Source organism: Gossypium arboreum, chromosome 11, assembly GCF_025698485.1.
Source record: "Gossypium arboreum isolate Shixiya-1 chromosome 11, ASM2569848v2, whole genome shotgun sequence".
Classification (NCBI taxonomy): Eukaryota; Viridiplantae; Streptophyta; class Magnoliopsida; order Malvales; family Malvaceae; genus Gossypium; species Gossypium arboreum.
The window spans coordinates 40,620,648-40,632,781 of record NC_069080.1 but is presented as its reverse complement, the minus strand read 5'-3'; the positions used below and the strand labels follow the sequence as shown (position 1 = coordinate 40,632,781).

Sequence of the window (12,134 nt, the reverse complement as noted above, 5' to 3'; positions counted from 1 at the left end):
AATTGAAAAATTACCTAGCTAGAAAAATGACTAGTCATCAGTTGAATACAAGTGAACTTCTTCTAAGAATATGGAATTAACACTCAAGCTCAAAAATGGTGAATTACTACTAATATGTATATAAGTATTGTTGTTGTTGTTGTTTTTTATTTTTTAAGAACAAGTCAAATATACAGAAGATCAAAACATAGCTACGCAATTAGTTCAAATCAAATCTTGACAAAAATAGGGATCAAATTAGGGGATTTCAACAATAATGGGTAATGGGTTAATATTGATGGTAAATCAATTAATGGTTTGTTAGGCTCAAAGGGGTTCACTAAGGGTTGGTTATCAAGGTAGGCTTTTGTGGAGTGAGTGGGTTAAACCTAAGTGTCTTTATCATCTTGACATATTAAATCAAATGGTGTGGTCTTGACATCCATAATCAAACAAGTTCTAGAATAACAATTCAATACTGACACACTCAAAGCAACAATAAAAGTGAGCATGAAAGGAATAATAGATGCTCTAAAGGCTCAAAATCTCACAAAAATTATGGCCTTTTGATGTTTAAACATGTGAATTTCAACTCAAAATAATACCTAAACTTGGGAAAAATAACCTAAAAGTTTTTAATTCTTCAAATATCAACTTATCATGCTTGATTCCCTAATGTCTTAAAGTTTAAATACTCAATGCATAAATGCCTGTGTTTTAATTCAAGACAAATCAATAAAAATCATAAATTAATTACAAATCATTCTAATAATGATATGAGTGATTCACGTGAGAATAAGACACAATTCAGGGATTTCTAATGATGATATAAAAGACCCTCCCACACTTAAGATGTACATTGCCTTCAATGTACAAAGATAGATATATTGAAAAAAAATAGATATATAATCATAAGATAGGGAGAGAAGTGAAACTTCCAAAATGATGAATGAACTCTTGAATTGGAGTTATGAAGAATAATTGGTCAAAGCAATGATGAGGGTAGACGAAAATACTCAGGTGGTGGTAGAGGTTCATTAGTCCATAAGTCCTACACCATTGGAGTTTTTAGTTCCTGTTTGATGATGAGCTTTGGAGCTCTTTATGACTGTGATAAAATCAGGAACTCTTTAGGAAATATAATGAAGCATAATTACTCGTAATGAAATAGCCAAAAATAAAAATTGTAAAAACTTAATATAAAATAGTATTAACTGGAAATAAAGAGTAATTTCAAAATATAAAGATAAAGCTAAGATAGATAATAGGTGTTTATAGAGAAATTGGGGCACACGACCGTGGGGCACGCCCGTGTGCTTTCATTTTAGCCTGTGCGTTTCATGGTTTTTGAAATTAGGTGCATCAGTGTACTCGGTCATGTTGCACGACCATGTCAATCTTCGTTCACTTCTCCCATGCTCGTGTATGCAGCTCCATTCCTGTGTTTGTTTTGACAGTGTCGACCATGGATGGAGCATACGAGCGTGTCGTACGTTCGTGTTACATTCTTAGTTTCAACCACGATTTCAAGGCACGAGCGTGTCTCATGCCCGTGTTGTTTTGGCAGTTTCACCCACGGCCATGTCACACAACCGTGGTAACTTATCGCATCTCGTATTGGGAATAATCTTGCCCTATTTTCACACGGCTGTATCGCCCAGCCATGCCTCCACCTATGGTGTGAGCACGGCCTAAGGCACGCCCGTGTGCCTGGCCGTGTGGATGGGAAAACCCTGTGTTTCAAGACTTAGTTAATAGGTTAGATGTGAAAAACTAGAATTTAAATAAGTCATTATTGTTAATACTCGGGTTGCCTCCCGAGAAGCGCTTATTGATAGTCTTAAGCTGGACTTACCTCTGTTCTGCATGGTCAAGGTGGTGCGAGGAGTTTGCACTCCTTATCCCTGCTATCAACTTTATCAACATAAGGTTTAAGACGAGTATTGTTTACCTTAAAAGTACTGAATTTGGGATGAATTACCTCCACTGTACCATATGGGAAAATACTTAGTACCGTGAGAGAAATTTCTTTATTAGGTTCAGAAGTGGTAATGCGAGGATCTGCTGCATCCAGTAGTACTTTGTCTCCAACCTTAGGTTGATTTGGTGAGGTATTGAGCTCGTCCTCGCTCGGTTTCAGTTTATCGGGTGTTCTCAATTTTTGTGTCTGCCATTCATCTAACTCATCGATTTGTAGTCTTCGTTTTTTATAAGTAAGCCCTTTGTTGTTGTTTGAACATGGCTCATATGTGTTCTTCATAACTGTTTCTTGCACAGAAGGTTTCACCACATGATCAGTACTAGTAGAATAATTTATACAACCACCTTCAATTTTCGATGTGTTACTTGAATTACGAGCTTAAAGGGTGATTGTTTTGTTCCCACACGAAGTGTGAATTCACTTGTGCCAACATCAATAATGGTTCTAGCAGTCGTTAAAAAGGGTCGTCCTAAAATTAAAGGTGCGTTACTATCCTCTTCCATGTCTAGAACAACAAAGTCTACTGGGTATATAAATTTATCGATCTTAACAAGAACATCTCCAATGATACCCCTAGGAAATCTAATGGTTTTATCAGCCAATTGAATGCTCATCCTAGTTTGTTTGGGTTTCCCAAGACCTAGCTGTTTAAACATTTTATAACCCATAACATTAATGCTTGCCCCTAAGTCAGCCAATGCATGATGAACATCTAAACTACCAATTAAACAAGGAATCATAAAAATCCCTGGATCTTTCAATTTGTTGGGTAGCTGATTCTGTAATATGGCTGAGAAAACTGCATTCAATTCCACATGCGGTGCCTCATCCAACTTTCGTTTATTTGTTAAAAGCTCCTTTAAGAATTTGACTGCGTTTGGCATCTGCGAAAGGACTTCAATAAACGATAAGTTTATATGTAGTTTCTTTAAAAGTTTAAGGAATTTACCAAATTGTTCGTCTGATCGGTCTTTCCTTGTCGCATTGGGGTATGAAACACGAGGTTTATATTCTGTACTTACCAGCTTTGGGTCATTTCGGCCTACCTCATTCTTACCTTTGCTTACCATCATTTCTGGCCTTGGTTTTGCAACTAACCCTTCCTCATCTTGAATTGCAATTGCGTTGAGTTGCTCCCTTGGGTTAGATTTAGTGTTGCTTGGTAGGCTACCTTGTGGTCGTTCAGAAATTAACTTAGGAAGCTGTTCAATCTGAGTTTCGAGCCCCTGGATTGATGCTTGTTGATTTTTGAGTGTTGTATTAGTATTCTGAAATGAGTTTCTGACACCGAGATGAATTTGGTTAGCATCTCCTCAAGGTTTGGCTTCTTTTCTTACTGGTAAGGTGGTTGTTGAAAACCCGGAGGATGTTGTGGCCTTTGATTTCCTTGACCACCCTACGAGAAATTGGGGTGATTCCTCCAACCTGCATTATAAGTGCTACTATATGGGTTATTTTGGGGTCTAGAGTTATTGTTACTCATATATTGGACTTGTTCCACCTCGATCCTAGGGTTGAAGGGTTGATATTCTGTGCATGCTCCTCCTCCATTCGAATCGCACCTTATTACTAGATATACCTGAGTAGAACCACACAAATAATCAATCTTTTTATTTAAGAGTTCTACTTGGTTAGATAGAATAGTAACCGCGTCGAGGTTGAAAACACCGGCTGCTTTCGTCGACTTTATTCTCATAACTGGCCACTGATAGTTATTTAGTGACATCTCCTCAATAAATTCGTAAGCCGCCTCAGGTGTCTTATTATTTATTGTTCCTCTAATGGCTACATCAATCATTTGCCGAGTCGAAGGATTCAGGCCATTATGAAACGTTTGAACCTGTAGCCAAAGCGGTAACCCATGGTGAGGGAACCTTCTCAAAAGGTCCTTGTATCTCTCCCATGCATCATAGAGTGTTTCTAAATCTATCTGCATAAAAGAACATATATCCTTACATAATTTGGTTGTTTTAGCCGGCGAAAAATATTTTAATAAAAACTTTTCGGTCATTTGTTCCCAAGTAGTGATTGACCCTCATGGTAACGAGTTCAACCATTGTTTAGCCTTATTCCTTAATGAGAGGGGAAACAACCAAAGGCGAATAGCGTCATAAAAAATGCCATTAATTTTAAAGGTATCACAAAATTCTAAGAAATTTGCCAAGTGAGCGTAGGGATCCTCGTCCTACAAATCATCAAACTGAAAAAACTGTTGTATCATTTGAATTGTGTTAAGTTTCAGTTCAAAATTATTTGCAGCAATAGCAGGTCTAACTATACTTGACTCAGTTCCTGTTAAATTAGGTTTATCATAATCATACATAATGCGTGGAGCAGGATTCTGATTTACGGGATCAGCAGAAATCGCAGGAGGTAGTGGATTTTCTTGGTTTTCAGCCATCTCCTCGGTTGTAGTTGAAATATCATCCTATTGCTCGTCCTCTATGTATTTTAGGCTTCGCCTTATTTCTTTCAGATTTCTACGAACTGTGCGGTCGATCTCACCGTCAAAAAGTTAGTGGTCCTGACGGGTTTCTTCTGGTCATAAACTAGAAAAACCTGTCAAAAGAAAATAAATGAAGAATTGGAAAAGAAAATAAAAACTTAAATTGTAATAAAAGTAAAATGGCTAAAGTAATAAAAATCGAGTGTTCCTAATATCCTAGATCCCCGGCAATGACGCCAAAAACTTGATTGCGTGATATTCGTAACAGGTTTTAAAGATTTATAAATGACTCGTTCTTGAGACTAACTTATTATCACGATTAAGGCAAGTGTACCTATTGAACAGTAGTATAGTTCAGCAAGACCGGATTGTCGAACCCAAAGGAACTACGAGTACTAGTATTTACTTCCTTTTTATTATCTAGCCTAAAAATTAAGAGGTTTGGTTATCTAAACTAATTACTAACTAAGAATGCACAGAAAGAAAACTTGGGAAAATACTTTTTGGAAAATTCGATTGATTGAGACAATACCTAAGGAAAAATCCACCTAGACTTCACTTGTTATTTAACTCTAAATCAGACAATTTATTCATTTGACTTGATCCGTAAAAATCCCTAAGTTATATTATTATCTCTCTCGAGACTAATAACGTCTAACCCTAGGTTGAATAATTGAAATATCTTTCTAATTAAAATCCTAAAATTACATTAACTCGATTTATGGATTCCCTTATTAGGTTTCACCCTAATCCGACAAAATCTTATCACCCTATCTCTAGGTGTGTAATCAACTCTGCTTAATTATGACAAATTTACGCTTAGACAGGGTCTATACCTCTTTTGAATAAGAGCTTAACTTGAATCAATATCCTGAAATATCAAAACAAGAATTGAGAACACATAATTAAGAACAAGTCAAATATTTATCATACAATTCAGATAATAATAACAAGATCCATCTTAGGTTTCATTCCCCTTTGGTATTTAAGGGTATTTAGTTCATATTTTTGAAAGAAAACATCTCAAAAGCATAAAGATAACAAAACATAAGAAAACCCAAAACTCTTGAAGGAACTTAAAGGGATATCTTCAGTCTTGATGATAAATTCGGCTTCTGAGATGGATCAATCAGCTTCCCTTGAGTAATTCCTTGCTTCCTACTCTGTGTCCCCCTCCTAAGTGCCTCCTCTAGTGTTTAAATAGGCTTTTGAATGCCTAAAACCCCTAAATTGGCCTTTTCTAAATAGGACTAAACTTGGGCTTGACAGGGATTTGCCCTTTGTGACACGCCCGTGTGCGACTACTCTAGCCCGTGTTCAAGGCTGATAAATAGGCATGGGTGTGTGGTCTACTCGTGTAATTCGTGCTTAGATCCTGCCAAATTGACACAGCCGTGTGACACGCCCGTGTTAGGAAGTCTAGGCCATGTTGTTTTGCCATGTGGGTTCCCGTTTCTCACTCTTTTTACTCTCCTAGGCTCATCTAAGTATAAAACATGAAATTAAAGGATTAGAAGCATCGAATTCACTAAATCTAAGGAGAAATCATCTGTAAATGCACTAAACATGGGATAAAAATATGTATAAATTACGATTTATCAAAATGCAACAAATAAAAGTTTTAATTTGGACACAAATGTATAACCCAAAATTGTATGTTGTCCATGTGATAAGTTCGGTAATGCCTCGTACCCTGTTCTGGCTTGAATACAGGTAAGGGTGTTACATTTAGTGGTATCAGAGCTACGGTTTAGTCAATTCTCTGACTAGCGTAGCGTGTGTAAGAGTCTAGCTATACATGCCATATATGAACTGTGATAGTGTGATGAATTCTGACAATTTTAAACTGTGTTTTCATATAGTAAATGGATCCCGATCGAGCTGTAGTTGATGATGTAGAAAGTAATGCACCGGCTCCCGCTCAAGGGGCAGCGTCATCTGAAAATAGACCTCCCACAGTCAGTCAGGGACGAGGGGCTAGAGAAGCCTTCCTCACATGATGAATGAGTGGTATTCGGAGTTTGTTCGAACAAATCCAAATGCTCAACATCTTTCACCCCATCCTTATCCCTAACCGATTCCCGTAGCTCCTCAAGGTGTACTTTTGGCAAGACTGAATAAGCCCCTAGTTGATAAGATTCAGAAGCAAGGATTTGAGGAATTCAGGGCTAATGTAGATGATGACCCCGAGAGAGCCGAGTTCTGGCTTAAGAATACTATCAGGGTATTTGATGAGTTATCATGTAAACCTGAAGAATACTTGAAATGTGCTATATCATTATTGAGGGACACAGCATATCGCTGGTGGAAGACACTAGTATCACTGGTACCCAGAGAGAGGGTTACATGAGAATTATTTCAAGAGGAATTCTAAAAGAAATATATTAGTCAGTGGTTCATCGATCAGAAACGTAAAGAATTTCTTGAGCTGAGACAGGGCTGAATGTCAGTGACAGAGTATGAGCGAGAATTTTTTAGGCTCAATAAGTATGCCAAAGTGTGTGTTTCCTCTGAGGCTATTATGTGTAAAAGGTTCGAAGATGGACTGAATGAGGACATCCAATTGTTAGTTGGAATCTTGGAACTAAAAGAATTTGTTGTATTGGTTGAACGAGCTTGCAAAGCCGAAGAGCTAAGGAAAGAGAAAAGAAAAGCCGAAAGTGAGGCTAGAGATGCAAGAAAAAGGTCGATGAGTAAGTCATTTCAATCTCAGTCAAAGAAATCTAGAGAAATGTATTCATCATTCGAATGGTTCAGCTGGGTATTCACACAGAGACCGTGGGAAACAATATTCAGGTCCTAAATCTTAAGCTACTTCAATGGAAAGTGTGGGTAATACTAGGTCTAACAGACCTGATTGTCAACGTTGTGGTAGATGACACCCCAACGAGTGTAGGATGAATGACTGAGCTTGTTTCAAGTGTGGTTCTCAAGAGCATTTTATCCGAGATTGCCCTGAGATGGTTGAGAAAGAACAATTTTCAAGTGCAAGGTCGAGTAATACTACCAATAGGGGTAGGCCACCGAGAAATACCGGGAATGGAACTAACAGTAAGGTGTGACAAAAGATACAGCCGTGAGATCTGAGGCCAGAGCACCTACTAGAGCTTATGCCATTTGTACTCGTAAGGATATGTCATCTCTCGATGTGATTATTACTGCATTTTCTCTTTATGATACTAATGTTATTGCATTGATTGATCCTAGATCAACTCATTCTTATGTTTGTGTGAATTTGGTATCTAGTAAGAATTTGCCTGTTGAGTTTACTGAGTTTGTGATTAAAGTGTCAAACCCCTTAGGCAAGTATGTGCTAGTTGATTTGCAAGAATTATCCTTTAATGAATCGAGGTTACAGTTTTTTGGTTGACTTAATGTTGTTGCCATTTGATGAATTTGATGTTATTTTGGGTATAGGTTGGTAGACATTACATGATGCCATAGTAAATTGTAGACAAAAAACTATTAAATTGAAATGTGAAAATGGTGAGGTTATTCGGGTTGAAACCGACGAATCAAGTGAATTGCCTATTGTGATTTCGTCTATGTCTGTTCAGAGGTACTTAAGGAAAGGTTGTGAAGCTTATCTTGCTTATTTGTTGAATACAAAAATGTCTGAATTGAAAATTGAATCAGCGCCGGTAGTGTGTGAATATCCGAATGTGTTTCCAAAAGAGCTGCTTGGGTTACCTCTGATCAGAGAGGTTGAGTTTGCTATTGATTTAGTACCTGGGACTATAACGATATCGATTGCTTCATATAGGATGGCTCCGACTGAATTGAAAGAATTGAAAGCTCAATTGCAAGATTTGATAGATAAAGGTTTTGCGAGACTGAGTTTTTCTCCCTGAGGCACTCTAGTGTTATTTGTAAAGAAGAAAGACGGATCTATGAGACTTTGTATCAATTACCGACAGCTCAACAAGGTGACTATAAAGGACAAATATCCTTTGCTGAGGATTGATGACTTGTTTGATCAGTTAAAAGGAGCAACAGTATTCTTGAATATTGATTTGAGATCTAGCTACTATCAGTTGAGAGTTAAAGAGTCAGACGTGCCAAAAACTACTTTCAAGACAAGGTATGGGCATTATGAATTTCTTGTTATGCCTTTTAGACTAACTAATGCTCCAGCTGTTTTTATGGACTTGATGAATCGAATTTTTCGACCGTATTTAGATAAGTTTGTGGTTGTGTTCATTGATGATATTCTGATTTATTCTCAAGATGAGTTCGAGCATGCCGAGCACTTGAGAAATGTATTGCAGACGTTGAGAGATAAAAAATTGTTTGCTAAATTCAATAAAAGTGAGTTTTGGCTCCGAGAAGTCAGATTTTTGGGACATATCATTTCAGATGATGGTATTTGGGTTGATCCAAGTAAGATTTCGGCAATTGTTGAGTAGAAACCGCCAAGGAATGTATCTGAAGTTAGAAGCTTTTTAGGTTTAGCCAATTATTACCTATGTTTTGTCAAAGGATTTTCGATGATTGCTACTCCTATGACCAAGTTGTTGCAAAAAGATCTTAAATTTGATTGGTCAAAAAAATGTCAGCAAAGTTTTGAGAAATTGAAAGCATTATTAACTGAGGCACCGATTTTAGTACAATCTAAATCGAGGAAAGAATTTGTAATTTATAACAATGCTTCATTGAATGGTTTGGGATGTGTTGTGATGCAAGAGGGCAAAGTGATAGCTTATGCCTCGAGACAGTTGAAACCGTACAGAAGAATTATCTGACATACGATTTGGAATTGGATGCCATTGTTTTTGCTTTGAAAATTTGGCGTCATCATTTGTACGGTGAGAAATGCCATATCTTTACTGATCATATTAGTTTAAAATACCTAATGACTCAGGAAGATTTGAACTTGCGACAAAGGAGATGGCTAGAGTTTCTAAAGGATTATGAACTAGTGATTGACTACCATCCGGGAAAGGCAAATGTAGTCACAGATGCTTTGAGCAGGAAGTCCTTGTTTGCTTTGAGAACTATGAGTACAAGATTTACTTTTTCTAATGACAGTTCAATTTTGGCAGAGTTGAGAGCTAGATTGATATTTCTTCAGCAAATTTGTGAAGCTTAGAAAAACGATAATGAATTGCAAGCTAAAAGAGCTCAGTGTGAATCGGGCAGTGATTTAGACTTTTCAATCGTTCAGATGATTGTTTGATGTTCTGAGATAGAGTATGTGTACCGAAGAATGATGAACTTATTCATAAAATTTTACACGAGGCACACAGTGGTTGTTTATCATTTCATCCGAGTAGTATGAAAATGTATAATGATTTGAAGAAATTGTATTGGTGGTCAGGTATGAAATGAGATATCTCTGAATTTTTATCGAAATGTTTGATTTGTCAACAAGTAAAAGCCGAGAACCAAGTGCTTTCGAGTTTACTTCAGCCTGTGATGCTACCCGAATGGAATTGGGATAGGATTATGATGGACTTCGTAATGGGTTTGCCTTTGACTCTAAAAAAGAAAGATGACATCTGGACTGTTGTTGATAGATTGACAAAATCAGCTCATTTTATACCGGTACGTACTGACTATTCACTTCATAAGCTAGCTGAATTGTACATTGCTGAAATTGTTAGATTCCACGGAGTGCCTTCTATTATTTCGGATAGAAATTCGAGATTTACTTTGAGATTTTGGAAGAAATTACGAGAAGCTTTGGGTATGAAGTTAAATTTTAGTACCGGTTTTCATCTACAAATCGACGGTCAATCCGAAAGAGTAATCCAGATTCTTGAAGATATGCTCCAATGTTGTGTTCTAGAATTCGAAGGTAGTTGGGAGAAATACCTACCATTGGTCAAATTTTCTTATAACAACAGTTTCCAGTTGAGTATAAAGATGGAATTGTATGAAGCATTGTATGGCTGCAAGTGTCGACCTTCATTGTATTGGACAAAACTTAGTGAGAAACAAATTCATGGGGTTGACTTGGTTAGAGAAACCAAAGAAAAAGTGAAGGTAATCTGTGATTGCTCGAAAGCTGCTTCAAATCGACAAAAGTCATACACAGATTTGAAAAGGAAAGAAATTGAATTTCAAGTTGGTGAAAAGGTATTTCAGAAAGTATCTCCTTTGAAGAAGGTTACTAATAGAATAGGGCCAGTGGCATATCGGTTAGCTTTACCTATAGAGTTAGAAAGGATTCAGAATGTGTTTCATGTGTCGATGTTACAATGATACCGTTCTGATCCCTCACACATGAGTTCTCCGACAACGATTGAGATTCGACCTGATATGACTTATGGTGAGGAACCGATCAAGATTTTAGCCTGGGAAGTTAAATTGTTGAGAAATAAAAGTATATCCCTAGTGAAATTTTTTTGGCAAAGACATGGGGTCGAAGAAGCTACGTGGAAACCTAAGGAAGCTATCAGAAAACAGTACCCAAACCTCTTTTTTCGGTAAGATTTTCGGGGACAAAAATCCCTAAAGTGGGGAGAGTTATAACAACTCCTTTTAGGGCCAAATCAAAATAGTGGTTTTGGGACCACGAATCTGACATAGAAAGATTTATTTTATTATATTTTTGTGGTCTACAGTTTCATTAAATTGTTTCGTGAAATTTTCTTTTGAAAATTTTATCGATTGGGCATTCAATTTAGTTAAAATGACTAAATTGCAATAGGTGCAAAATGTGTCTAATTGCTATAAGGTGTCTAATTGTTATGAAAGTTTAAATTGAAGGTCTTTAGATGGTAATTAGTCCATTTTTTAATTAGATGGACAAAAATGGACATGATTAGGTGAAATTTTAAAGTTATGCATGAAGCGAATTTTTGTCATTTGTCAAATAAAGCCAAAATAACTAAATAAAAGTTTTCATCTTCATCAATTTAGTCCCCCTTGGCCTAAATTTACAAGAGGAAGACATAGCTACTGTTTTTCAAGCTTCCAAGCTCGATTGTAAGTCTGTTCTAGCCTCGTTTTTAATGATTTTCATGTTTTTGAGATCCTTGTAGCCTAATCTAGCTATTTTAAGGACTAATTTGAAAGAAAGATGAAGTTTAAAATTTTACCCATTTTAGATATATGTGTATTTTGATGTCTAATGGTAGAAAATGTATGTTAGTTGTAAGATAAACAACTTTTGCTAAGTAATTTTCGGTAAAAATGTCAAAAAGGACTTATTTGTAAAAGTTATAAAATAAGTAGTAAAAGTGTGATTAAGTGGAAAATGTGGGCTCGTATAAGTATGAAAATGGTTTGGCTAGGCTTGGGTTTTGAAGAAATGGAATACATTTCAATTTACGAGCCTAAGACTAAATTATAAAAATGTGAAATATTAGGGGTAAAAATGTAAGTTTTTCATAATATGATTTCTGGGCTAAATTGAATAATGTGAGTATTTGAGTAAAATTTGTTATTATAGATCAATAAAAATAAGGTTCGGACCTAGATCAGGGGAAAACAAAGTGTTTGACGATTAGGTCCAATTCTACTATTTTTGTACCGAGGTAAGTTCGTATGTAAATAAGGCATTGTTATGTTTATGTTTTAAATGCTTCAATATTGTATGAATTGTGATTGAATCTTTGGATGTATTCGGAAAAGTTTTGACAAATGAGAAATGTAACGCCTCAAAATTTCTATTTTTATTTCTGTGAGATCTTGACGCAATTGTGTATCTGCTTTAGTAGTTAAGTGTTCTAGGGGTGTGTATGAGGTCTTGAGTTCAAACCCTATCCTTAACAAATTTTGTAT

At 36.4% G+C, this 12,134-nt stretch overlaps 1 non-coding gene across 1 annotated transcript; it reads left to right on the top strand.

The window, feature by feature from the left end:
- Window positions 1-3,816: 3,816 nt before the first annotated feature.
- LOC128284527 (small nucleolar RNA R71) lies at window positions 3,817-3,923 on the top strand. The gene has a single exon (XR_008274952.1). It is a non-coding gene; the product is annotated as a small nucleolar RNA R71 (small nucleolar RNA).
- The last annotated feature ends 8,211 nt before the right edge of the window (window positions 3,924-12,134 follow it).